The 27491-nt window shown below is 46.8% G+C and overlaps 1 long non-coding RNA gene across 1 annotated transcript in view; it reads right to left on the bottom strand.

Moving 5' to 3' along the window:
* LOC149351153 (uncharacterized) overlaps positions 1 to 27491 on the bottom strand; it is a 419022-nt gene continuing 391531 nt past the window's right edge. The window contains exon 2 of the long non-coding RNA XR_016289491.1: positions 1 to 137. This is a non-coding gene — a long non-coding RNA (uncharacterized LOC149351153). The remainder of the gene's footprint in view (positions 138 to 27491) is intronic.

Below are 27491 nucleotides of genomic sequence, written 5' to 3'. Positions count from 1 at the left end.
CTCGTGTCGACTGCGTTACGTTTACTCGCGCTAATATTTTACGTAATAAACCAACTGAACCAACTTCACGCTCTTCTGTAGAGTACATCCGCTGAACTTCAAGCGTCGCTCGGGCGAAGTTGTCCCCCAGAACTCACCTGAAAAAAAAAAAAAGAAAAACAAAGAAAGTACAGATTATTCACACATGCCCATTCAATACCACAGCACAGAGAAACGTTCGTCAAAACAAAAATAAATAAGCAAAACCCTTCGCGAATAGGAAAGGCAGGGAAGCTGATAAGAAGACGTAATGCGTGCATACAGGAAAATTAAATGCGATCGAACATTTCACAGGTGAAAGCAGTGAATAGGGTGCGCCGCACGTTACGTAATCTTTACATTCAGCGGCTTTCTCCTATTTCTAATCCCTCCCTCGGGACACCGCACCGATTAACCTTTTTGAAACGTTTCAGCACGCATCGAATAATGCGCGACCCCCCAAACTAAGATAATCCGCAAGGGTAATATCAATTTTGCTCTTTCATTCGATCTTTACTTTCATTAGTTCGCTACACTGTATTCTTGGCAGTCGGTTACCCCAGCAAGCTGATGTTACGCAAGCCACATGAATAAGGTCAAGCTGAGCAATAAAGAGCGCCGTCATTGTTGGGGAAAAAGAACCTAAAGTCACAAGCAAGCAAAAAAAAAAACCCTGCGCCGAAGAATTGACCATCCCAAGTACAAATATAGCTACTGCGCGGACTGTACATTCATAAAAAGTTCATTGTTTCATTAAAATTATCGCTACTTATTTCATTTATAATTTTGTGCTCGCAATAACGCCCAGTAGATTCATGCGAGCATCAAAGGGGATAACAATAAACCCACCACAATGCTGCTATATATTGCAACATTGAGAATGCGTGGTAACGAAAGAAGCTTGACAAAGGCGAACAACATTTTTATCACAGCGTCGGCTCTCGCAGAGACAAAAATTAAAGGAAAAGAAAAAAAAAATCGGCGTATAGAAGAGCTGGGAAAAAATGCGAGTGACGTAAATTATGACAGAGTGCGTCTAGGAAACGCTTCCACTGCGTAACAAATGCGTCGGAGTCGTGAAAACCAGCAGCTTCTTTTTTACTGAGATCCAGACAGAAATGACAAGAAAACGGAGTGAGTGACGGAGAAGATTAGCGCGTTGAGGTACGGAGTGAACTCTGAAAAGGCGGTCCAGCCGTAGACAAGTGTGATGGCCGGGCCTGATATGGAATGCAGTGAAGGGTGGTCAGCTGCGATACAGCGCAGCGAAACGAGCCATTGACATCATGCGTGTTTCGAATGCCGGCTGATTTGAGTACACCTCAACATCGTTGTTCGTGAGCAGACTTCGGGCCGATGCGGTTTGCTTTGTTCTGAAAGTATTCACACTCTCTGGTAAGGCACGTATAACGATAGTTCCGCGTAATGAAGGCGTATTCCACCTGGGAACGTCACAATGCTATACGCCTTCTGACAGCCCTCCACGCAAACCTCTCCTATGCGCTTCCCTTGAAAAAGAAAAGCGGAAAATACACGACATTTCACAAAGTTCGGCGTGATGCGAGCTGAGGGCTTAAAAAAAAAAATAGAGATCGGGTTTTTTCCGTTCCGCCTAAGGTGAGTGCCAAGCACGGCTGAACACCGATCCAAACCCGTCATCTTTCAAAGGGACTGTTGACGAGCTACCGGTGAAACTTGCAGGTGACCGCTCTGCGTGCTTGGTGTGCTCTCATCATGGCCTCTTTGGCCGCTCTTGGGCCAGCTCCCTGTTTGCGGGCCTTCGTTATATGGGGTGTGTACTCAAGCCATAGTACCTGCCATAGTGGCGTACTATAGCACCTCTGAAACTGCGCGCTGTGCGCCAAAATGGCACCTGTGACGTCACATGAATGCGCCCCGCCCCCTATGCAGTCATGCCCCATTAATACGACCCCCTTTAATATGGACGACTCGAATTATGGAAATTTTTCTGGGGACCAAATTTTTCCAGTCTATTTACGCCTTGATAATATGGGAACTTGCTGTCCGGACAGGATTCCCAGCCGTGTGTCTGAACTGACGCGCCCAGCATTAGACAGTGACGTGTGAAGGTGCACAACCTCCCGGCGTCGTTTTCGTATGCAGTCGTGCCGGCGCTTTTCCATATTTTGTCGAAAAATTCGAGCCCAGCACGATGCTGGATGTTGCCTTACTTTTCAGCCAGTGCCACATATAGAAAGGCGATATCAAAAGAAAGAGGCGAGCAGCGTGACTCTGAAGTTTTATCTGCAAGGATGATGCAATGCACACACAGCACTGGAACACCTAAAGTCTCTATATTCAGCCATACCCGGGGCTAGATCTTATTGAACACCGCTTTAGGTTCTAGAAATCGTTCAGACATGCATGTAGACACATAAAAGACGGGCGCATTATTAACCTAAGACGCGAGAAGCATTTTCTACTGAGCCCAAAAGCACGCGGGGTTGCGCAATATGAGAAACCATGAAACTTCTTTTGAGAATGCGTTCAAAAAAAGGTGAAGAAATAAAGGCCAGAGAAACGTCTTTCGCCGAGGCCCACAAAAGCCGTCTTCCTGGCCGCATGCTCGTTACCAGTCGCGGGCCGCGCAATAGGCTTCTCGTTGCCGTTGCGGCAAAAGCCACTCCGGCTCAGTCGCTACACCAGTTTGCCGCCGTCCCATGCAAGTTTCGAATGGCTGGGCTTTATCTCTCACTTGAGCAATACGGTGCTTATACGTGAGGAGCGCCCAGGGCTTGGGTACGATGCAGTCGAGCACGAACGCGACGGTACGCGAAGAGGTGAACGGGAAAATAAGAGCCCGGTTATCCCCACGTGGAACACGCAATCGTTGCCGCAACAAGACGCACCGGCTGGCGCAACACAAGGGCCGGAGTCGTATTCATACGTGGGCATGAACTATTACTCGCCGCGCCGCCTTCGAGGGACGAAAAGGAAACGAGGCGCGTCTGCTTCACTTCAGTATGCATCGTGCCACGTCGACGGTGCCGCATTCCTGCGCCTTTCTTTCCACCCTGGCTTGCCTCCAGAAATGCCTCACGTTCCGCAAACACTTCGAGTAGCTCATCCAGACGAAAGGAAACGAAAAAGGGAACCGACTCCACGGTACCGGCATGCGCGAAAAAAGTAAAAGAGGTATCGGACAGCGTGCGAACACCATCACTAGATTGGAATCCAGACTGATGGAGAAATCAACGAAGCATCGGGCCGCGAAGAAGGGCACGGGGGTGCAAGAAAAAACGAACAAGCTGGAAGAGTCCAAGTTATAAACCAATCTGGCAAAGAAAACTGCAAGCGGAATGGCAGGGGGCAATATGTGGCGCAGCTGTGGGACGCGTAATGAAGTGAAACACCAGGAATGCCGCCCAATCCGGCACACATGGGACGAAGGCCCGCCGGGGCAGCGTCGCGTCCTTCGCTGCAGCCCGAAAGAGAGACACCGGGCGCGGCGATTAGGGCCACTGTCGTTCCCCGAGGCTCTCGCAGCAACTCCCCAACGCCCCGCTTCATCTTACCTCCGGGGCGACGAAAAGAGCCCCGAGGCCGAGCTCGGGGCACTTGGCGCGCGCCTCCCACACCGCTTCCAACGAAGCGACGGTGCGACAGGGCCGCGCCGCTAACGTGATTCACGGTGCCCGCCGGCGGCCGATCGAAAGGGCCCGTCAGGTTAGGGAGGAGCCGCGGCGCTGGTCATCTCGTCGGCTGGCGCCCCAGTACGCTGCGACGACGCGCCCGAGGGAAAACCTGCGCGCTCGATGACGAATTACGGCCGGTCGATTGCGGCACGCTCGAAAACGAGCTCCTTCCATCCTGACGAGCAGGCGCTACGTAGCCGGATCCTCTTTTCCTCGCGACGCCAAGGAAAGGATACGAAGAGCGCAGGATTCTTGCCGCCCCTCAGCAATAAGACCGACGGCGCTCGTCCGGAGACTCGAAGGCATGTGCGGGAACCGAAAATGCCTGCTTGCTACGCGAACTTCATAAATAACAGATTATGAGAAAGCTCACCGGTTTCACTGAAGGCGTCGTTGGAGAAGAAAAATTATCGACCAAGAAAAAAAAGTCGACAGAAGCCGTAACGCATGAAAGGACTGGCTGTGTTATGCATAAACAGGGGCCTACGAGCGATGCAGGCAGCAAAGAAAATCCCGCGGGCGCTTAAGTTTCATTTCTCAGGCAAGGCGCCGCTGAGATTAGTGTTCTCCCTTTTATTACCGCGGCCAAAAGGATACAAACTTCTTTTTGAATAGAAGTAAAGAAAAGAAAGGGGCGGTTGCTTACAAGCCCAACACGCCCGCACAAAATAGCGAAGGTTTCGACATCCGCCGAATGCTGCAAATTTGCAAGGGTAGTTACGCTGCACGGAAAACTTATCATACACAAGTGGCTGTACCCATCCTGGCCGTTCATAAACGATTCACTGAAATCTTGCGACCAACATATGATCTTCTCTGACGCTTTTTAGGTGTAGTCCGTTCTCCTGAATGGAGCAGTATGCGACACTGGGGAAAGTGGGCAGCTATAGCGCAACTGCCGATTTTCCCACACCTCCCTTGACACGCATTCAGGAGAACGATTACGTATGGCAAGGCCGAAGCACCCAACAGACAGCGGGAACACGGCGACGGCAGCGCTGCTCTGTATGAAACTACTACCTGCTACAACCGCAGCAAGTGATATCAAGTGGGGAATGTTTCATCATAACTGCTCAGCAGACAGACTACCGCCAATCCTTGTAGCGGAAAAAAATGCCTGCAACATGAAATGCTTTCTTCTTTGAAGACAGCGCCTGCTGCGGAGAAGCCTTGGCGTTGGGAAAAATGCCGCGGCATAATCGCATGGTACCGACGCTAGTGGCATACGTAAAACAAGACGCGCAAAGCTCCTACCGGGACGCTGTGAACAAGAGCACGCGACACGCGCACTGCCGGGTGACGCGCGTCTGTAAGTGTGGCTGCGTGCTCTCCTCACGGCTTTCGTCTTGGTCGTATGGAGGGCCAGAATCCTTCTACCGCAGCGTCGACGAATTGTGCATTTCCTAAAGTGTAAAAAAAAGATATCGCTAATACCACTGGTGATCTACAAATCTCTAATTAGAATGAGAGGCTAGCTGCAAAAGTTAAAAGGTTAACTATCATATTTTAGTTAACCAGCAAGGTAGTTAACACCCCTTCGCTCTTTCCTAATGTCTGCTACCAGTGACAATAAGGTGCTGAAGAAAACGTCTTCTCAACTCAACATATTTTAAAATATTGCTGACTTCCTTCGGTGAAACAACCTGTATACACAACAAGAGAGGTGGTGTCAGCTCAGAACAGAACACCGCATGCGAACAGAAAAAAAATTCCGTCTTATTACGTACAGATGCAGAAAGCGACTAGGATGACTCGTTCATGCGTAAATTCTGAGCAGTTCTAAGATATAAAAGAGGATATGTAGCAAGATCACGTTTGTTGGTCTTTTCCACAGCGACCGGAAAAGCCTTTCCTTAGTTTCCATTCAGGGCATTTGAAGATCGTAAATGTAGCATAGCTGTGTCGTGCTTGGCATCAGCAGTTTCTGAGTTATGGCTGCATGCTATTGATAACAGTTTCAAACAGCAGGTCCAGAGGCTAAGATAAGTGTGCGTCCCGGATTATAATACTCGCTCGCAACAAAATCTGAAAAATTTTGTCATTTGGCAAGTTTGAACCACCGGGTCCTTTCAGTAGGGAGAAAAGAAGTATTCGGTATTACTGTACATTAATTAATTGCTCACCGGCTGAAGCAAGTAGGCATTAGATATTGGGTAGAAGTCTTGTTTCCAGCTCTTATTAAACTAGGAAAAATTTGCGCTATATACTGTTAAGAGAACAGCCCGATATCAAAAACAAAAACAAGATAGAGTGCGTAAATAGTGCCGCAAAGTGCATGTGCATACTAAACTGATTAGTGGCCTTCGTGCCATCGTCGCGCTCGCACCCCGGGAATAACACAGCAACATGCTATTTAGAATCCGACCTCGGGAGTAAGGCGTGAGGGAATAATGTTCACAACAGATTTAACAACAACAGCGAAAATAAAATACCGTAAAGAAACTCTCGGTTAACAAATAATGAATTACATAATTAATGGACACTCGATAGACAGAAGAACAACGAGATCCCAATTATTTTCTGCACATTAAAGAAATAAAGAATGCAGAAAAAATCACAAAAATTGAATTTAGTTATCAAAGAGCCAACAGCGCCAGAGAATTACCGCGTGTGTGTGTGTGTGTGGTGCGGGGGAGAGGGGTTACAATAAGAAATACATAAAATATTACACCTCTGCTGCTTGGCAGAGCAAGAAGTATAACGGCCAAAAAAAAGGACAGATTAAACGTGAAGCACTTAGACATGCACATTTACAACATCGAAAAGAAAACATCACTTGATGATGAAGAATGCAGTGTTACTGAAACATAGTACCAGTACCTTTCTTTTATAGGCATTCTTTGTTAATGTTAAGCGTGTATGACACAGTTGAAACTGCAGATATTGTTCGAATTTCTGCAGGATAAGCAAAGTATGCTAACATAGTTTGATGAGAGATTTCGACAGGATCCCTGCCGGGAACATGAAAACCCGAAAATTATCATCAGCTAAGCCGACCAAGAAGCACTCACGTTGACCTGCGCTGCCGCGGCAACATCCTCGAAGACACGCGTTACTGTTTCAAACATTCCAGTCAAAAGTGTGACGATACGAGACCTCTGGTGAAGTTTGCCGTGGCCATCTCAGTTACGTATACACACAGCCCAGTGAGCTGAGGAAGAAGCTCTTATGTGGATGCGTTGCACTTTCACGACGCCACTCAAGACAGATGTACAGCGGTAGCGAAGCTTGCATGAAATCCATATGGTCAGAAAATGCCAGATCATGGAGCTTGCTCAGCGTCATTTCCGCTATTTGCGAGGATTTAAACACAAGTTGACGTGATTAACAACCCATGCCTAGTCCCTGTGGCGACTTTCCGGAATGGATGGATGGAAGATAGGAGCGTCCCCTTTGAAACGGGGTGGTGGCAGTTGCTACCATGCTCGGCTTTTTTCTTTATTTTCGTGTAACTGGGTTGTAAATTGGTCTTAAAATTCTCTATTTTCTTTAAATACGTTTTAAATCCTACACTTCTAACTTTATGTTACCTCTCTGATCTTGAGCCACCAACTTCCATTCGCTTTTTGCTAACTTCCACCGCCAAATTTATTTACATGACCATTGTAATCTCTAAACCCTAGGGACTCAAAGAGAGTGACTGTGCCTCCATCGACATCCGGATGGATACCGTCACATTTGAGTATGAGGTGCTCAACTGCTGCTACACATCTACCACACATAGCAAATGTGTCGTTTTCGTCGTTAAATTTCTTTTTGTGTCAGCGCGTTCGAAGACACCCTGACCTAGCTTCAAAGAGCAGGGCAGCTGCCTCTTCAGTTATCATAGAACGATTCTTTCCTGGTCCGTCTTTTCCATTATAGATATAATTCTGCACTATGCTTCTTTTCCATTGAATTAATCCAGTTTTAGCAGATGGAAGCGCCACCTAGGAGCGGGCAAGAAAGATTGTGCCCGTTCATCTAGAATAGCTTCAAAAGCGCTGATATACACTGCTTGTTTTACCTCTTCATCCTTCAGTCAGACTGGACTGTTACACCTGCACCTTTACTTGAAGTGTTCCGCTGATTTTATCGAAAGGGGCCACCACGCTTGTCAACCATTTTAAGGAGAAAGCCTTTATATATATATATATATATATATATATATATATATATATATATATATATATATATATATATATATATATATATATATATATATGTGAGTGAAGCCAACAGCCACAGAAACCAAGGGGCACAGGGGATTTTTAATTTATTTATTTATTTTCTGGTGTTGATCAATTTATACTACTGAATATGTTATCGCTTGAAGCTAATTGATTAGAAAAGCAGAAGAAAAAACAACCACATGCCGCCGGTGGGATCCGAACCCACGACCTCCGAATCACGCGTCCGGTGCTCTACCACTGAGCTACGGCGACGGCTGTCAAACCTTCTGCTTTCGGGGGTATTTATGTTTACAAATAACCTAACCTTGGGAGTGTTCACCAGCGCCACCCTCGTTCTTAAGCGGCGGACGTAGCACGTCCTGAGTTGCCGCTGATGTGACGCAGAACGTCATCGAACGGCGAGGGTGGAAGCTGTGTGAGAACCCTCTTATGCTTCCTAAGGCATCAAGGCTGCCAGAACCGAGGCCCTCGTTAAGCAATTAAGCAGACGAGGAAAGGGGAAAGAGGGGCTCGTTATAAATATGAGAGAAGCCAACAGCCACAGAAACCAAGGGGCACAGAGGATTTTTAATTTATTTATTTATTTTGTGGTGTTGATCAATTTATATTACTGAATATGTTATCGCTTGAAGCTAATTGATTAGAAAAGCAGAAGAAAAAACAGCGACATGGTGGGAACCGAACCCACGACCTTCGAATTACGCGTCCGGTGCTCTACCAACTGAGCTACGGCGACGGGTGCCAGATCTGCTTTCGGGGGTATTTGTGTTTGCAAGTGACCTAACCTTGACAGTGTTCATCAGCGCCACCCACGTTCGTAAGCGGCGGACGTAGTACGTCATGAGTTACCGCCAATGTGATGTGGAACGTCATCGAACGGCGAGGGTGGAAGCTGTGTGAGAACCCTCTTAGCTTCCTATGGCATGAAGGCTGCCAGAACCGAGGCCCTAGTTAAGCAATTAAGCAGACGAGGAAAGGGGAATGAGGGGCTCGTTATACATTTAAGAGAAGCCAATAGCCACAGAAACCAAGGAGCACAGGGGATTTTATTTATGTTTATTTACTTCGTGGGGTTGATTAATAACATATTCAATAGTATTCAATAATATTCTGGCACTGGCAAGATAAAAAAAAAGCCACCAACGCTCAGTTCACATGGAACCGCTGCTTATTTAGACTACAGCGCACACTTTGCATAGTAATGATGGACACTCGCTCATGCAGCCTTAGTGTCGCGCACTGAACCGTACTTAACACGTCGGTTTTAGTCTGTGATCCTATTTGGGAACTAGACTTCCGTACAGAAGACGGAAAGCCATTAAGATCAGGTTTTGTCCTCGGTCGGAGTGAAAAACTTAATTCTAAATTTGTTGAGTGCATTCATTATAGTGCGCCATCTTCCCGTAATTAGTGACATTTGGCGCAAAGTATAACCGGTGTTTCTGCTCACATGCAGACTGCAGAACGGCGTGTATTTTTTGTTCTCTGGGTAAGTGTCGGAAGACTTAATTAAATATACATCAGCCTATAAAGAAGCTTCTGCTCAAATATAGATAATGAAGCCCTGATAATTCTTGACCCTGAGGCCAGTAAGTGCGCTGCTCGCTGCGACAGTACAGTAATACTCTATTTTTTTGGGCAATAGCTGACTCGATTTTTAACCAGAGAGAAATAAATCTGACTTTTAATCAGAATAGGCAATAGGTTTTAAAGACGTTGTAACCACCTAATTTCTTAAATCTTCATAGCTGCGTTAGGCTCATGATTTACCCAACGTCAGTTTCTCTGAGGAAATGGGCCTAAACACACTCAAGTTCTGTATCTCTATAGTGTTCTTTCACATAATATAAGCTTTTTTTTACACAAAAAAACAAATTTGCCTAAGAAAACAATGGTATTATGTGCGCATAATATAACTTAACTTCGTCAGAGTCATGTTACCTGCATCATTTATTATATTATGAATAAAAAGTGTCCTTGCTACGACTGACGCCTGCCATACACATTACCTGACAACGTTGTTTGATGTGGTTCGAGATAATTACGAACAAGCATCCGTCAGCACCTATAGTTCCACATAAAAATCAAGTTTACGCAGCAGGATGTGATAATTCGTGAAAACAATCTTCTTTCAAAACTCTTTTAAATTACCCAGGTATGAAACTTTCTCCTTATTCACATGAAACTCGACAAATATTAACGTCGAGACGCAGGAAATGAAATATAATACAAACACATACGTTTTTTTTTCTGCTGCTCGTGCTTGTGGCGTTCTTTATTATTATTTTATGTCGATGCAACCTTCTTATTAACTTGCGTTTTGAAATCCATACTGGTCGCTCGCAATGATACTATATTGACACTGTTCATACGTTTATGGAGAACTCGCCCTGCCCCTTTTTAGGATATTGGAAGTATCGACGTTGTTCTACAAAATGATTCATGTGCGGCCCTCATAGCCCTCGATCTTTCTATTTTCTGTTGCCTGCTTCTTAGAATACTGTACGGTGCATAAAACCTAGCCCGCGCATGTTCAGTGTGCTGAATGCAAGCCTGTGCTCTCTTTGTGCCATGCGCTTGAGGTATACGCTCCTTCCTACCGTCAACAAAGCGGGCACAGGTTTTTACGCCCTGTTGAGTCTAAGAAGCAGGTGCTTTCTTGCCGCTGCGCCCAGGCAAATCTATGCAAAACTAAGTTGCCTGCAGCGCTTTGAAGTCTGCACGCCACGTGGGGGTCATTAACGCGTTGGTCATGAGGAGAACCGGTTAATCCGCATAATCCACAAAAAAGCCGATGTTCTCTACGCTGACACGCTTCATTAGAGGCCTGTCAGCGGTCCTAGGCGGATTACACTTCCCCCAGTTAGCAAATAGGCCTGGTTACTGCGAGCACGCGTCAGCGAGAAATTAAAAACGAAATTTATGGAAACAATTAATGACTACTCGTTTGAGTAGTAGCTAACATCTATCTTTCATCACAATGAGAAGCCAGTAAAAAAACCTGATATAGTAAGCCACTGCCAAGCGTAACAGGCATGCTAAGTGCGGTACGTGACGTGAGGCGACGGTTAAGCACGCACGCACACAAAGGAAACTGCATAATAAACCTCGTCGTCCAGCGTAGACGCAAGCATGAAATGAATTGCAGGATATGCGCTGTAGCGCATCCTACGAGAGCTCATATAGACGCTGGCGTCCGCCCCCAGACTTTTTGGTTGCTGAACGTATTCCTGCCTTCGCCAGCCTATGTTCTTCGAGCTGGGCAGAACATGTGGTTTACCTGGCGGCTTTCTCAGCGTGGGGAGCCACTAACATCAGCCGCTTTTCTTAGGCGTACAGTGCACTGGAGTTCTTTCGCCGCTTTTGGTGCTTGACGTGCCGCCGCGTTCAGCCGCTTTTTCTTGGTGCTGGGGCAACGCGCTCAACGTCTACCGCTGATTTCGCTCTTTCACGCACCGTAGCGCTTGCTCGCTCTTCGGGAGCTTTAGCGAACAATCGCACAGCAGAATGAACGGATGAACGAAAAGAAAGACGACGACTTCGAACACGCCGCACGAGACACTACCAGAAAGGGAGTGACACTCTCATAGAACCAATCATAGAGTTTCTTACTACTACCTAGAGGGAAAGCTGGCGGCGCTGCACTTCAGCCAACATGGACGCTCAAAGCATCATGGGGCGGTGAGCTACTTGTTGCGGCACAGTCGTAGTTTTTCGGGAACACAGAGTGGCAGTACTAAGGCGTTTCATTCCGAAAACGTAGTTCGTGTGTGCGCAGACGACTTTCGCGCGAACGCAGTGCAAAAGCCATAGTAGTGAAGACGCGACGACACACGACGCCAATAAAAGGTTTTACTCTTCCGAAATGCAATTAAAAAACCTCTTAAAGTATCTAAACAACAACATTTTTTTGAAAACATATTTACTTTTAAAAGTGCGCCTGTTAATTACGAAATATTAGTTTTTTTAGTGTTCATCACTTGGCCAATAGGAAAGCTAGTCGTCTCTTATTTTGGGCAAACTTTGCACTTAAATGCTTTTCTGCTCGTTTGTTGCAATCATTAGACAAGATATTGAATGTTAGGACGTTTGTAGCTATCAAACAGCTTTATTTTTTATTATTTTTTGGCCAAAAGTTACAGTTCCGCAACAAGTAGCTCACCGCCCCATGATGCTTTGAGCGCCCATGGTGGCTGAAGCGGTCTCGAGGGATCTCCATGCAAACTCCCATAGACGGGCTGCCAGCTTTCCCTCTAGGTAATAGTAAGAAACTCTATGGAACCAATGGGGACGTTTTTTTTTTTTTTCGAAGGCGATGGTGGCGGCACCTGGGAGAGGCGGTAAACGCATAAAAAATCCAATATGGCGGCGCGCGTTTAGGCGGCTGGTTGTGGCCGGTTGCTCGCGCTGCAGTGCACTGTACTCGCGCGTTCTTGGTGCTGGCGGCCGCTAGTTCGATCCACGCTTTGTAAATACTTGTGATTAACTGATCCCGCGCTGCATTCACGCTTGATTTCCTAAGTACTTACGGAATCTGCTCACTCGCTTTTTTATTTCGATGTGTCTGTTGATGTAGAATGGTGCATGGTGGCGAGCGGCGCGACTGCTTAGCAGCTGCGCTCGCTCGAGAACGAAAAGCGTAAATGGTTTTGTACAAAGAACAATTTATTAAAAGAACATCAGCAGAGACAAACTATGTTCAAAAAGTGATTTTAGGCATCAGTGGCATTGCAGTATTAGTAACAGGCATCCTAAAAATCAAAATAAAAAACGCCATTATGTAAACCTAGAAGACATGAGCGCACAGAGAATAAATAGGGGATAAAGAAAAGGTATCAAGGTAGGTACAGTACAGTGTACATAATAAAATCCTACATCACTGAATATAGGATTGTACGCGACTTTGTAAGAGATTTAGGTAGATAGGAGGGAAGTAAAACATCTGACATGTACTGAAAGGCATCAGTCTGTGGCTATGAATAAACACACGCAGAGAAAGGCAGCGAAAAATTTCAACCTTTGACTCGTGTAGAAGAAATCGCAGTGCGTTGGGCTAGGTACAACATAATATGCTGCAGTGCTAGTTCTTAGTATAAAGACTCCAAGAAAAGCTCACTGTGTGACTCGACATGACGCCAATGACGCTGCTGCAGTGCGAATGTCGCCGACGTCGCCGTTTTCGCTTGCGCGGCTGTCCGGGCGTCGTCTGCTTGTCGTCTGCTGCCGCGTTACCCGCGTCATCATTTTCGCAACTAATTTCTTTGATATCTTATTTTTAATACCTATGGCTGGTTATAATTTAGTTCATAAGCATGTTTTTATTATTGATAGTGGTCGAAAAATTTCACTTTTATTAGGCTTAACTCATGGAGGAAGGAAAGAACTAAGGAGAGGCCCTGACGTCACGTTTTGTGAAGCCGCCCCGTAACCGGAAGTTGGCTCGGCTCTCCTCACTATCTGCTTTCTCCACCGAGCTACGGGGCGGGGATCGCGCGCGGCTCGCAAGCGCTTCGTAAAAGAAAGGTATCAAAAAAACCGCGCCGCTCGCCGCTACCCTCCTACACCACCCTCCCCGCAAACACGCACCTAGACACAGACCGGCGCACAGGTGCGGTGAACCTTTTCAGACGCCAGGCGAAGAAAGACGACACTGCGCGCCGCTTATAGCACAACTCACCATCCTGCAGCTCAGTATCGTCGAGAGCGGCTTCATGTTTCTGTGCTGTTTGGTGAGGTGCGAAAGTTCGCTGATCAAAACAATCAACCCTTCTTCGCGTGTCGAAGCGCGGTTCCGGAGTGCCACCTTTTCGTGATATTCATTTCAATGCATCGATCGCTCCGCGTAGCGACACCAAGTTTGACGAACAAAATATCAAATGAGCGGTTATTTGCTGCATTTAAAAGCAATCTTAGATGCGTGCGTAACGTCACGACGCCAGGCATGTAGACTTTAACACGAGAGGCCGAACACACCGTGCCGAAAGCCCGTCCACCGCCACCGAGAAACACTCTGGCCCCTAGCAACAACGACGCTAACGACGCCGTACACCGTTGCTAATGGCCCGAGTTTTCTTAGCAACAACGACAACGTTGCTAGCGGCCCGACTTTTTAAGCCTAAATTTTGACGTCACTTCCGCCACATTCTCGTCAATGCATTGGGAATACGAAGGGCCTCTCCTTAGTTTTCCTTCCTCCATGGCTTAACTGTAGCCGCGTTTACCGCCGATACCAGGATCACTACAATCGCTTCGACCGCGGCGCCACCCTCGGCGCGGACGCGCAACTTGCAACATGCCACAGCCCTGCTACCAGTTAAAACTCGCACTGAGAGAAGCTGCGGCGGCGGTGTCCGAGTGGTCTAACGAATTGAGAACCGAAGCTGCTGTGTCTCCGCCGCCGCCGGTTTGAATCCGGCTCGGGGTTGCATTACAGTGATGTTGTGATGCATTGCGGTGATGCGCCCGCAGCCACTGTCAGTGTCTGAGGACGTCGGCGATCCCGTTCTTCTTCAGGACGTTTCCATCACAGCCTGAAGAAGCGCCTAGCCGAGTCCAGTAGGCCTAGAAATCGTGAAACTCGTGCCCCTTCTTTTGACGCCTTAATGCATTCTAATCCGAATATATCGCACGGCTCCAATAAATTAAATTAATTATTATATGTTTACTAATCATTAGGTTACGACTAAGTAGGAATAAGCCTTCTTTTTCCGTTCAACCGCTACGAATGCTACTGCTTGAGTTTATTCGTGACAAAATGTATCAGTTCTTGTTAAATCCTTGCCACACGCTGCACGAGCGCCCCGATTAATATGCATAGCGAAAACCTGCTTTCGAAGCCCACACTCTCTTGCACTCGAATATACTTGATAGCTTCCATGCAGACATCTTTTCCGCATTTTACGCTAACCATTAAAGAAGAATCTCCTGACTTGTATCGTCTTTGTTTTTTTAGGCAGTCGAAAGCTTCTTCCCGAATTAAATCACTATCCGGCTGTGGCGCTGAGAAAGACGGCTGAACAGTTTAAAAACCTATTTTTCCATACGGTAGTCTCGCTTTCTTGTGCTAGTGGGCGTCTGCTCAGCCTCATATCGGGGAAACAAGGAGGTTAAAAAAAATATAGCATTTATATGCAACCTCCTTGCGAGCGTACTAGAACTGCAGCATAGGCTTTATTAAATCTAAAGTCATCGGAACGGTGGATTAATGCTGTTTTTTTTTTTGTAGTTAAGGTCATAGAGACATTTCAGATGGGGGTCAGTACAGGAAACCCCCTCCCCTAAAAAAAAAAAATACGAACGATAATATTACCTATGAAATTGCTGCTATTTACCGTATTTACTCACATAAAGAACGCACCCCTTACGCTCGTTGTCAGAACGTACAATTTTTTTCCGTGTGTAATGAAATCTCCCCTTTCTTTGGCACCCAGTCAGCTGATAACGACCGTGAATGCTCAGAAGCGCCATTTTTTCGGGAGAGGGTTCGAGGACGGGGTGTCGAGCCCTCTAGCCCCCGTGAGTCAGCACGCGAGAAATCCAAGAACCAATAAAAACCCAGTGGCAGAGTGTTTTTTTTTTGTTGTTGTTGTTCAATCCACCCCATTAAGGATTGTAGCGACTTGTTGCCGCTGTGTCTTGCACTTGATGCCCTGAGTTGCGCTATAGTGAGCTACTTGCGCTCTGTTGAGACAGAATAAAAGGCCCTATGCGAATTATACGTGCGGGAAAAAGGAAAAAAAGAAATGCTTAACTATGCTCTGGAGCACGGAAACCTTTCTGAAGAGTGCACTTTGTTCTACTTCGAAGGCTAATCGCACTGGGCGGAGTATTTATTGCACCAGTCTGGCGGTGTCTGTACCATCTTTACCCCTTTACTTTTTCCCGAACATTCTACTCCGCGTAACGAATACACCCCCAAATTTTCAAAGATTTTATGCGAGTAAATACGGTATAGAACGTTAGCTGAAGTCTGACAAGAAATGTGCATACCAGAACGCTATCATATATACCAGATTGTTTACGGTTGAGCAATGATAGCTCAATTATCACAAAAAGAAAGAGAAAAAAAAACACGATTATCACAACCGAACACAATTTCATCAACAAGACCATTCACTTCTTTAAATTCATGAGACCCAATTGAATGAAAAAAGTTCACACAAAGGGATGCTAACTTTCCGACTGTGGGACCGACGTGATGCGACTCGTTAGGCGATCTTTGAATGAGCTCACCGTGCAGTGTTTTTGTATCAAGGGCAGACGGGAGCTGCACGCGCCTCCTTTGATGTATGCACGTGCGCATGTTCATCTTTCTGCGCGAATAACGCGCAGCGAAATAGCAGAGCAGCGTTTATCCCACTTGCTTACAGCGCATACCGGCGAGCACAGAAAAGGGAGACTAGCTTTCGACTATATGAACAGCGCTTTCCCTGCTCAGCCCACCCTGTGCACAAGAAACTGTCCCCGGGGAAAAATAAAGGGATCGCTTATATTTTTCTCCCTCATGTTACCTTTATGTCAAAATGAATTCGGAGCACAATGAGAGAAACGCTGAGGTATTTTTCCGGCGGTGAACTGTTTTATACGATCCCGGTTTTTTTCCAAGTTCGAGGAAAGGGGAGTCTAAGCCTATTGTTGCTGAAGAAGGCAGCTGACTTTGAGGCACCAGTGCGAAGCCAGCAAGAGAAAGCGCACCATTAAAAGCGTCCATTTGCTGCGAGCTCTCATAGAAAGGGTCTGACGCAGAGCCAGCTAAAACTTGGAAATTGCTTCCGTATCGCAACGAAAGCGAAGCGCTGTGAAGCAATAGAAGCCCCCAGAATCGGCGCACGGGGACAATCTCTGCAGACTCTTCGCGGAAAAACAAACATTTCACTGCTCAGTTATGACGAACCCGAAGCAAAAGAAATCGCTCGGTGCAGAAGGCGAAGCCTCACAGGAGGCGGTGCACTGGTGCGCAGAATCGATCTGCAGTTTAAAATTCGATTAATCGATTTCCCGGTCCCCGAGTCAAGGGCGGAGGCCGCTGTATGTTTGCCAGCCCTGGGCCCAGCGAGTGCGGCACCGGTGCTGCTTGCTTAACTTGCCAGTGTGCACGCTTTGGGCCCAGTGTGCCTTTTAGGCTGCGCGGTCGCGTCTTCTTGTTGGACCGTATAGACTCAATCGATCGCTGTCTTCGATTGGCTTCGGACGCGGTAAAGAACGCGGCGAGGCCAACCCGAGCAGAAGAGCAGGCTTTTAGCGCATTAAGCTGGCGCGGGATGGAGTCGTTCAGTCGGAGCGGCGACTCTCTCTGCACGCCGCTCGTTATCTCTTTCAGTGCGCGCAGCGGTGCACACTCCGACTGGATACAGCTAAGCCCGCAACGCGGCAGCGCGTTTCCGTTTCTCTCGGACAAGCCACCGCGAGCAGCGGCACGAGCGCATGCAGTGTCGACGTTTGCCTGGCGACCGGAGTCCACTTGCGCCACGGCCGCCCGGGAGCTGCGCAGCAGAGCGCGAGCACACAGGTCCAGTCCGGAATGGTTGCAAAGTTGTTTAAGTGCGTGATTTGGCAAGTTAATACGTCAGTGCTGAACGTCTTTTCAGCTGCGAGAATTCGCGCGTTTAGTGTACAGGGAGTTGCAGAGTAAACTTTCCGTAATCGTTAGAAATGAGATTCCGTCGGTCAAATCTATTTCGCCATAGTATTATCAGGAGCGGCGACAATCAGAATCCAGTTCAGAAGCGTTAACAAATAAGTTGATGAATTAATCCGCAAAAATGAACTTCGCAGCTCTCAAAGTGAAGCGTCTGACATTGCAATCAGAGACGGATAGCTGGCTGTTATTTATACCTGCGTAAGTTTTTGGACTCTTTATTTTAGCATTTGAAAAGCGCTATTCTCCTCGATGCTGCGTTGCGAGGAATATTTGCTCTCTGAGTACGTTCGACCAAAACCGGCAGGCCGAAAGCGCACACACCTACACCTTGAACACGATGTCCCTAGGTGGAGTACGTGTCATATGCAGGGCGTCGAAACGAAACCGGCACAGAACCCGTGTTTTTACTCGGAACCGGAACCGAACCGAACCCATATTTTTTTCGCCATCTTGGAAATGGACTTGAACCGGCCCGACTCGGAGGAACCGTTCCGAACCAGTGCCGGACACGGTCGAGCTCCACTTTTGGAGCATCGCGACACATTCCCCCCCCCCCCCCCCCCCCCCTTTAAAATGAGAGGTCTTACCTCGTATAATTAACTACTGTGAACTGCTCTGGGCAGTGCGAAGATGGCACCCAATCTATAAGATAACAGAAATAAGGGAAGTGTGGCGTCCAGGAAGCGAAACTTACAGCGTCCATAGCGCAGCATTCGGCAATCCTAAACCACTTTACAACATCCCGATAGGAAACCTTGAGATTATTAGAGTATCTCCATCTCACATATAGGCCACAAACAATGATGAAAATGTTCCTTCGCAAAAAAGGGCGAACCGCAAGTGGACTTGGAAGAGCCCGAACGGCCAGACTACAGATGAAATAGACTTGATATTGTGCGCGCATCCTGGCATAGTGCAGGATGTGTAGCTGCTCGGCGAGGCGAGAGCTGTAGCGACCATAGAATGGTAAGGTCTCGATTTAGCCGGCATTTTTACTGGGAACATACGAAACTAGTAAGAAAGAAGCCCATCAACGAGCTAGCGGTAAGAGGGAAAGCAGAATAATTCAAGATCTCGGTGAAATACAGATATCCTGCTTTAACAGAGGACGATGACTTTAAAATTCGGGAGCTGAATGATTATCTCAAAAGTATCTTTAGGGAGTGCGCAATTGAAGTAGAGGGTAGCGTAGCTCGACACGATACTGGAAAACTTTCGATACTGGAGACCTGAGCAGTCATGCAGGAATTGCGTAACCAGGATGTAGAAGAGGCTGCAGAGCGATCGAAGCCCTTCACAGGGAAAGTGACCAAATTCCAATAAGGAATGGTGTCAGACAGAGAGACAATATCTCACCAATGCTATTCACTGCCTGTTTACAGGAGGTATTCAGAGGCCTGGACAGGGAACTGTTGGGGACGAGAGTTAATGGAGAATACCTTAGTAATCTGCGATTCGCTGATGACATTGGCTTACTAAATCCCTCAGGGTATGAACCACAAAGCATGATCAATGAACTTAGACAGGCAGAGTAGAACACTGGGTCTAAAATTTAATACGCAGAAAACAAACAGCCCGCCATAGCATCACTTCTTCTCCGGTGCTTTTGATGCTATTGCTGAGCCAGAAAACGCATTCTGTATATAATGTTCGTGGGAAGCAGTGCGAAGGATGCAGAGAAGGGAGAGAGAGCGAGCGGTACGCGAACGCATGACCTGCACCGTTCACAGAGTCCGCGGCCACGAAGCGGTGGCCTTTGCCCTTCGAGACAACGCTTGGGGCGCCCCCGACCACGGGCCGACGCAAGGGGCACAGCCTGTCTCGAGAGGCGATTCGCGCCATCGATTGCCGATGGCCCACCGCACCTCCGCGCGGCAGCCCTGACGGCTCCTGCCTCGGGGAAGCACCACCGCAGGCTCTCCTCGGACAGTGTGAGAGCCCCTCAGCAGTGCTCCTCGACTGGGGCCCCGATTGTGCGCCTCTGAGTGCCGGGATGCCTTGGGCATGAGTGCATCTAGGGCCGTTAGGAGTATTGAACTGCGCCGAACGTGCCACTTGACAGCAGGCACTCCAAATAGGTTAAGCGCAAGAAACAGTATAGCGGCAGGGAGGAGACCATCAAAGGAGACACACACAAAGCTCCGAACTGAGTGACCTTTATCCGCCTACGCCCGCACTGGTTTGGAGCTGCGAAAATCACTCTTGCACCTGCTTTGCGTGCCGTCGCAGTGTTGTGTAACAACTTGTGCGGGCACAAAATGAAAACAGCGCTGGAATCCAGACACCGACGCAGTTTTTGTTGGAAGCAACACGACGTTCTTTTCTTAGGCGCGCTGCGTAGAATCTCGACGCCGGCCTTAAACAAATACACTTGCCCTTCTTGCCGCACAAAACATCTGTGTTTTGTCAGTTATCTTAATCATAATCAAATGTGCAACTAACTTAAGCTTTAAAATGATTGTCTAATGCGATCATTTCTTTCTGGCCGGTCTTCTTTAAGAATGGCAATCCTTCACTATAGAACACTTCAATTCCCAGAGCACCAGCCTTATGACAGCGTGTGAAGCGCTAGCCTTTTATGGGATATGCATATGCCGAGAGTTTCTGCATCTGGCTTCCCTCTGACTGTACGATGCAGCACGTACAGTCATTGTTAGTGAAGTAAAGACTGAAGTTCTCTTTACCCGCGAGACTTTTGGAACACTCCATGGTTATGCAAAATGACCTTCGTTACACAAACACGATGCAAACACAAGAGACCTATATATTTCTGACAAAGGCTGCCGAAGCGGAGACAGAAGCAAAGAAAACCGGGTTATCAGGTCCCTGTGTACTGTCGAAGAATGCACTGTGAACTTTGTGGAATTTGGATGACGTACCCTGCTTGTATGCGGCGGCTTCAGTGCTACACTAGAGACCAACATACTGCGTCCCCGAATTCCACAACATCCTGGGCGTCAGCACAATTAGATCTCGCAACCGCGTTCTGCCTACCTTTGTTGTGATCGTCATACTGAAAAAAAAAAAAGAAAGAAATAAACGCCAGTCGGGGCAGTGGGACAGCCGTGCAACGAACGAGCAAGGTTGCGTGGCACCGCCATTCACAAGAAAAGACGCTGCTTGTCCCCTTTTTCCCTAAGCGGTAGCCATGTGGCTGTGCTCTGGCCCTTTCGCGCGCGCCGCACGAAAGTCGCCATATAGGGGACCGCAGCTTCGCAGGGGGGCGCTGCGGACGCCACTGAAAAGCGCCCTCTCCGGCCGACTCCGCACTATTGTCCGGGCAAACCGGTCTCCCTCCCATTGAGTAGCTGCGCGAGCAGCGCGCTTTCTCCTGAAAAAAAAAAGCCAGTTCTGCACGTACTTTGCACGTGTTGGCCAGCCTGCAAATCTCTTTGTGCAGTCGCGAGCTTTTTCCCTCGTGCTTGAACGCTGACGAGCTTCAGAGGATTAGCAAAATGTACAGGGGCACTAGAAAAAAATGCGGACTGCACGGCGCCCACGCGCTGCGCAGTCGGAATTTATCTTCAATGCGTTTTTATCTCGGTAGTAACAAAAAGACGCTAGAGTGGTACATTATTGTATCACGGATGTCTCCAGCGTATTTGTGTTGCGAGCCAAGTATAAGCGTGACGAAAATAAATTCCAACAGCGGAGCGCCTAGGCACTGCGCTGTTCGCATTTGTTTCTGTCGCGGCAGTACGCTCTCAGATAGCGGACAGTGAATTTTTTTTTTCGCTGCGCAAACTTGAAAAATGAACTGCTAGTGGATCAGGCCCACTACGTGAAGCAGATTGTTGACGAAAAAGCCGGTACCGTAACGGCGAAATGTGTATCGCAAGTAAATGACGAGGTCATTTAAGACGTGGAATTCGAGGTAAATACCATTTTTTTTTTTGGCGCAGCCATCTTCGCAAGATGCTTAATTTCGTTGGGTGGCTGAGCAGTTAGATGCATGCAGGTTTGTTGGCGAAATAATAAGGAATTTGTTACGTGTTTCGCTGAAAAATAATGGAAATAATTTTTATTTTAACTTAAAATAAAGTGGCCTTAAGGCGACACGCGACGCTGAGGAGAAAAACGAAAACACTCACGAAATGCGCCTACCAGCTTCTTGCTATATACGGCAAAGAGAAAAAATGCTCTAGTTTGGTCAATCGCTACAACGGAGATAAGCGGTTGGTATATTCATTTTAATGCCGATTACAGCGCACGCGCATCCCCAATTTATTTGCAGAGCCATCGCTCATATGCAAACGCTCATTCATGTGCAAGCAAACATTTTGATTATTTTTGTTTTTAGAATTTTTTTACATGTAAAGCAACTTCGAAAATTGAGCCAGGCGTCACAAGTCGGAACATTGAAGCGATCACTGACCTTGCCTCTCACGCGTCTGCAATGCCGCTAGCTGTTGTCAGTCTCCAAAATAAAAAATGGCCAAAGAAATGAGTTTCGTTAGCGCGAGCTTTACTATAACACTGCATGCTTAGTGAATTACAACAAAAACTGCTCAGAAATAATATTACGCGTGCAACATGCCAAACGTGTTTAGCAACAGGCAAAAGCTTACTTCACCCTGCCCATAGCAGTTATCGAGGCCTGCCGTTTCTCGTTCTCATCCATTTCATACACCGGACAAAAACACTTTTTAATAGGAAAAAGTGTATGAACGCATTTTTTTTTTTTCATATACTGGAAGATTTCACTATAGCAATCTCCCATCGATAGGCTTGCATTTTTTTTTTTCGTTTTAACGTTTTTCCTATCGTCAACCGCTCGATACGAGCGATGAAAAATATTTAAGATTTTGCTGCATATAGAAAGGGTGGACCATTACCTTCAATATTTCCGTTACTGTACGTTACAATTTTCCAATATTAAATTTTTTCCCCCAAGAATGTAGGACATCTCCAGGAAATCTGTAGAATTCCACGGGCAGTCCTTGGCCGTCGATGTTCAGAGAACTATTGTGACAGCCCCAGACACAAGTTTCTCCACTCTTAGAACGTCGCAGAATTCACAGCGAGCGGCAACAACACTTTTGTGCGCCCGCGAGCAGGACGGCGCGTGCTCACAATGAAAGAGAGAGTGACAGCTGCGCGAGCAGCACGCGCATACCAGTCGACAGGCTCTCCGCCCGCGACGTGCCCGGACGGAAACGCCAAAATGACCGGCAGGGGAGAAGTGGCGCTGGTGCAGTGGCAGCAAACTTCAGGTGCGCTTCCCTATATTACCGGCAGACGTGGTCGCGTCCGAAACTACATGTTAGTGCCTTCGGCAAGCGGGAGAGAGGAATCCTGCGGCGTTTCTCTGCTGCCGTTTCTTGCTGCGTTGCGCGAGCGACCAGCGAACACCGCTGGTCACCCGGCCCAAAGATGACCTTCCAGCAATTGGCTGCTTTGAAGATCGACAGGCGGGAAGCTAGCGCCTGATGCGGGCCGATGCTGAGTGAATGAGAGGGCGAGGGCCCGGCTGGCCCGGCTGCGAGGAGCGGACCGTGGACACTACAGAGAAGAAAGCGGTGTTCTGAAGTGCGTTCCTGAGTATTATAAATTATTTCCCGTTTTCACCACTTTAACCATATTTCCGCGCGCATCGTTGCTGCTCCGATCCCGACATCACAACCTGGCCGCCAACACCTTTGACTCACTCGTATATTTGTAATGGGCTTCCGAAAGTGCCGGCCTGCCGAGCTGACAACACCTGGCGCCATAAATAAATCCCGATTCAAAAGAAGGTAATTATCAAACTTCCGTCTACAATGGCAGATCAACAAAAGTGACACACAAAAAAGAACAGTGGGAGCTGGGAGGAGACTTAAGACCGTCACGTGCGCAACAAATAAACTTGAGTGAAGCCACTTTTCCCCGTCGCCTGTATAATTGTCTAGAAAAGGGGTTAAGCAAACACGCTGATTGGGTGCAAACAATTATTCGCCTCCTTCCCGAATTGATGCTTGCGGAAATTGTACCCGGCGGCAATACAGACTCAACGAGTTGGAAAACGTCCTGTCGGTGGAATCATTACAAAAGTATGGTTCGACAATAAAAGCTGCCCATATCAGAGCCCTTATCCTATCAGAAGGGAGCTTAAGTTTTCGCTTCTTGAGCAAGCAGCTTGGCTCCATAGCTGGAGCGCAAGCACTCGGGTTCCCCACCATAGACTACTTCTCAAGCTATCGCACCTTAATATTCACCCTCAGGTACTAGCATGGATTAAAGACTTCCTTTCATCCCGCGCTCAGTTCACTTCTGTTAATGGTTCTAACTCTACAATGGCCCAAGTCACATCTGGTGTGCCTCAGGGGAGTGTGCTTGGTCCCTGCTCTTTCTAATATTTATTAATGACTTGCCAAATTGCATTTCTTCACAAATTAGACTGTTTGCTGACGACTGTGTTGTGTATCGAACCATTACAGATGACTGTGACCGACAATCCTTACAAAACTGACCTCAATTCTATTAACACTTCGTGTCAGTTGTGGCTTATGACCCTAAATCCCTCTAAGACAAAGCTCGTCTCTTTGACTAGAAATTCTTATCGCATACCAACCGCATACTCTCTTAATGACATAACAGTTGAGACAACTTCCACTTACAAGTATCTAGGAGTTCACCTTCAATCAGACTTAACCTGGAACTATCATATTAACTTGATTCTAGCAGCTGCTAACCGTTCTCTTGGCCTTTTAAAAAGCAACCTTCGACATGCTCCTGCGCACGTGCGTAAACTTGCTTATATTACATTAATTCGACCTAAAATTGAGTACGCTTCCGCCATATGGGACCCAGATCAAGCCTACATCAAAGATAACATAGAATCGCTGCAAAACCGTGCTGCTCGTTTAATTTATTCTGACTACTCACGTTTTACTAGCGTCACGGCTTTAAAAGCCCGTGCTGGACTTGACAGCCTTTCCCACCGTCGTAAACTGGCTAGCTTAACTCTTTTTCACAAAATTTGCCATCATCCGTTGCTTCACGACGATTTTTCGCTTACCCTCAGCAGTGTTTCCACGGCGAGACCATCCTTTCAAAATCAAACGCATCACATGTCACACTTCAAGTTTTGCTAAATCATTCATACCGAAAACCATTATTGATTGGAACCGGCTGCCTTACACAATCGCAACTGAAACGAATGCGACATCATTTCATGAACTTTTAAAAAATCAATCAATTTCTTCTAGTTCTGTTCTGCTCACCGCAATGTGTTCGAGTTTTGCTTTTCGTTCTGTTCATTCCGTTGTTTTTATCTTTGTGTCTTCTTTTCTTGTTTTTTTTTTCATTTTGTTTATTTTGCCTCTTGTTGTTCTGCCACGTTTTGATTCTTGCTGACTACCAGTTATTGCCCTTTTCTTGCTTTTTTTTTGCCCTGTTACTCATGTTAATGTTCCTTCTATGTATTCAAGTTGAAATTTTTACCACCCCCTATGTAATACCCTCGTGAAGAGGGCCTTTAGGGGTATCTTGAAATAAATAAATAAATAAATAAATAAATAAATAAATAAATAAATAAATAAATAAATAAATAAATAAATAAATAAATAAATAAATAAATAAATAAATAAATAAATAAATAAATAAATAAATAAACAAACCGACATCAACATAAACTAACCCAAACTGGAACGAAAACAGTGATACTAGTTTATTTCGCTTGTATATATACAAGTCTCTTCCTTTTACTAGTCCAGAGAGAAAAACAGAGAACTCTGGATGGCTACTAGCCTTATCCGCCAGTTTGGCTGCATTAACGCTGAACGGCATGCATATAAATAGGCTCCATTAGCGTTCGCGTAGTTCGCCAATTTATTATCAGCGTCTCCGTTTTTCTTTCCTTGACCTGGTTCATGCACAGTGGAAACAGCCGTCCGCCATCAAGCGATAAAATCATTTCACCGCAATATCGCTCGCCTGACAACCACACGAAAATTTGTTCCCCATCGCTCCGATTGGCTACTGGCGCAAATAGGGAAATCTTCGAATGACAAACGCTGTCCACAGTTTAAGCGACTGGCTCGCGCTTGCCCTTCTACATCCGTTCTTTCTCTCTCTTCAGCGAGACACAAAATTAAGGAGCTCTATCCAATCAGGTGGCGTCCTCTTGGGTTAATGAAAACCGACCACCGAGCCTAATGATCCGTGTAAATGCGCAGAGAGCGGACAGGCACAGAGCGAATGGCGGATCAAGTTCGCAGGAGTGAAGCCCCACAAGAGAGAGCTGCAGTCGTCAGGCTTCCTTACTCGGAAGGTCGCGCCCTTTGAAATCATCCTGACGGCTTCGCTAACCGGCACTGCAGAGGCGCAGAGTCACGGACCGCAGTTAATAGCGTCTAAACCGATCGTCCTTGCCCCGTTCCGACCGGGGACAACATCTCCACGAAAAAGCGGGCTTGTGCGCGGGCACGACGATGCAGAAAAGCAAGCCAAGACGACGCGGCGCTGCATAGAGCGCCGGCGACGTTAAAAGGATCACGCATGAACCTCGCGGAAAAAAAAAAGAAAGGATAAAACTTGGGACGTTTCGCGCAAGCCTAAACTCACTGGGTTTCTTACTCGGAAGATAAAGGGAAGTTGTCTTTATTTATAAGACTATAAGACTACGCTGCATGTATACACGCGTGCAGAGCGAAGATGAGTAAAACGCATAGACAAACGAATAGACAAATGTGCTAATAGCCAGACACGAACACTACGAGAAAAAGAAATAAAGAGCACAAATGATTAAAGCCATGCTAAAGAAATACAGCAATGACCAAGGGTGTACCGGAGTTTTGCCTCCCAAATGTCGCTTTCCCGAAAGAAAGAGCGTCACTCGATCATCATTATGCAACTAAGACAGGACAGCAAAAAATGTAGCAGAAAAACGGAAACTTTTACTCAAAACTGTTGCTGGGCGCGAAGCCTCTAGAACGCGAGACGGGAATGCGCCCGCATGGCTTCGCAGAGAAGGAAGAAACGTCGTTTTGTTTTTCTTTACTTTTGGGCCCTCAGTTCAGGGAACCGAGGAGCACAGGAGAAAGATGGTATATCTGTGCGAGAATTTTTTACGCTAATGGGGAAGAAGAACGCAAAGCTGAAATAAACAGAGGGTTCTCATTTTACAGATAAGAATTTTCAAGTTCGTTGAGAGGATCTCTAGATATAAGAAAACAGCGCGTTGGTGAAAAATACAACATAAAAATCGGCTTTTACTTGGGAAAAATTGCGATATATGCTGAACGCAGCAAATATTCGTCGCTCACACCTGAGGCTTATCTTCTATCTGTGGCTTCGTGCGATCTGGCTCTTCATGGCGCTCAGGTTATGCCATAGAGTTTCTTACTTTTACCTAGAGGGAAAGCTGGCAAGCCGTCTATGGGAGTTTGCATGGAGACCCCACGTGACCACCTCAGCCACCATGGGCGCTCAAAGCATCATGGGGCGGTGAGCTACTTGTTGCGGAACTGCAACTTTTGGCCAAAAAATAATCAAGAAATAAAGCTGTTTGATAACTATAAACGTCCTGACATTGAAAATCTTGTCTAATGATTGCAACAAACGAGCAGAAAAGCATTTAAGTGCAAAATTTGCCCAAATTAAGAGACGACTCGCTCTCCTATTGGTCAAGTAATGAACACTATAAAAACTAATATTTCGTAATTAACAAGCGCACTTTTAAAAGTAAATATGTTTTAAAAAAAATGTTGTTGCTTAGACATTTTAAGAGGTTTTTTAATGGTATTTCAGAAGAGTAAAACCTTTTATTGGCGTCGTGTGTCGTCGCGTTTTCACTACTATGGTTTTTGCACACTGCGGTCGCGCGAAAGTCGTCTGCGCACACACGAACAACGTTTTTGAAATGAAACGTCTGAGTAGTACGACTCTGTGTTCCCGAAAAACTACGACTGTCCCGCAACAAGTAGCTCACCGCCCCATGATGCTTTGGGCGTCCATGGTGGCTGAAGTGCAGCGCCGCCAGCTTTCCCTCTAGGTAATAGTAAGAAACTCTATGGGTTATGCAGA

This window comes from Amblyomma mixtum, chromosome 3, assembly GCF_055824585.1.
Source record: "Amblyomma mixtum isolate Tamu chromosome 3, ASM5582458v1, whole genome shotgun sequence".
Classification (NCBI taxonomy): domain Eukaryota; kingdom Metazoa; phylum Arthropoda; class Arachnida; order Ixodida; family Ixodidae; genus Amblyomma; species Amblyomma mixtum.
The sequence above is the reverse complement of the archived record's forward strand: the minus strand, read 5'-3'. Positions and strand labels throughout refer to the sequence as shown.